This window comes from Adiantum capillus-veneris, chromosome 6 (assembly GCF_014529385.1).
Source record: "Adiantum capillus-veneris isolate H3 chromosome 6, ASM1452938v2, whole genome shotgun sequence".
Classification (NCBI taxonomy): Eukaryota; Viridiplantae; Streptophyta; class Polypodiopsida; order Polypodiales; family Pteridaceae; genus Adiantum; species Adiantum capillus-veneris.
In genome coordinates, this window is record NC_140936.1 from 116,579,063 (window position 1) to 116,580,732 (window position 1,670).

General features: G+C 51.0%; 1 pseudogene; it reads left to right on the forward strand.

Annotated features, from left to right (window-relative positions):
- Positions 1-212: 212 nt before the first annotated feature.
- On the forward strand, positions 213-1,268 carry LOC147456130 (thaumatin-like protein; annotated as a pseudogene).
- Positions 1,269-1,670: the final 402 nt, after the last annotated feature.

Genomic DNA, 1,670 nt, shown 5'->3' on the forward strand with positions numbered 1-1,670 from the left:
GGCATTTCAAGTGGGAAAACTATGAAACGTGAAAGACCAAAACTCTATAAAGGCTTTGAAAAGATCATTGCGTCAGATGGTTGAGGCACGCTAGGCCAAAGAAAATAGGGGTAGACCGTAGTTACTAACTTATATAAAGGCCCGGCTGACAAACGTTTTTGATCATCCTCCTCCTCATTATCATCATCATTATTATCAGCAGCAGCAGGACCTATGGCGTCCACGTTCAGGATGGGAGTGGCGGTGCTTCTTACATACGCCATCGCCACCTGCTATGTCCTCACCCTACTTGTCGGTAAGAGCCAGCTGCTCGTAATCAGGGACCGCATGCCTAGCTAGGTGCGATAGCAGCGGAAAGGGACTGCCGACCTCTACCCCGGGGGAAATCCCTTATCCTTGCACTAATTAGCTAGTTAGGCATGCCTTGCCTCCTTCGTAGTAGTTCGTGATGTTTGCCATAACAGTGGGAATGTGTGTTATGTTGGGAGTGGCTGCAGATGGGACAGCAGCGACAACAATACGCGTCCACAACCAATGCAGCTTTAGCGTGTGCCCCAAGTATTGGGGGCCAAACAACGGCGTAGGCGGGGGGTGCTCACAGCAAGGCCCCTGGCGGCGCGTGGACGGTGCCTGTGGACGGGCGGTGGTCGGCCGCCGTCATTTGGGCCATCGCTAACACGGGCTGCTCAGGCCAGGCTTGCAACACAGGGCCCCCGGGCGGCGTGACGTTGTTCGAGTTCACCATCGCTGGTGGTGGTGGCAACGACTATTATGATGAGTCCATGCTGTCTGGGTATAACATAGCCATGCGGGTGGTGCCCACCAACGGTGGCTGCCCACAAATCACCTGCCGGGGCAACACCGCCGCCACATATCCTGGTGGGCCCAATGCCACCAAAGGCTTGTGGCACCGGTAGGACGGACTATGATGTGTACCTCTGCGGCTAAATTCTCTTACTCTGTCCCTCTACAAATACGTAAATAAGGATCTCCCACGATGTTTTGATGTGGCAGCTTGGAAAACCTCTTTAAGCTGAGTGGAGGTTTTTCCTTTGTAAGTTTTCCCACTTGGAAATTTTAGTTTAAAGGTAAATTTCACATTTTCAAGGTGAGGATTACACTATACCTACCTAGATTGTGCGTCCCTTACCATTGAAAAAGATGTGTGTCTGTGTGTGTGTGCGCGCGCGCGCGCCGGGGATGTGTTTTGCCTCTCTTCACCTAGTATGATCCACGGTGGACAATCAAAAAGTCAAGGTGACCGGTAATCAAACATCAAAAGCAATAATTTCACATGTGCACTCAAAGTTTTTGCTACAGTCGGAAGCCTCGCTACCTTGCAAAGTACTCAAAAATAGCGCATAGCAAGACATAAATGACTAAATATACATACCTGCCGACTCGCACAAATCCATAATCGAGCACAACACAAACAGAGAGAGACAGAGAGCAGGAGAGAGCAAGAGAGCGTGTGCAGGCGCACCTCCTAGAGCGGAGTGCTACGCCGGCACGGCGAGAGAGAAGGGAGGAGAGATGAGAAGAGCAACGCAGACACTGGATGCAATCTCCCCCCGTGCAAGAGTGACCATTTCCCTCTTGCACGTATTTAATTTATAGATTCTTGAATGGTCAAAGTGAGTACAAACTGGCCGGCTGGACATAATTGGCCA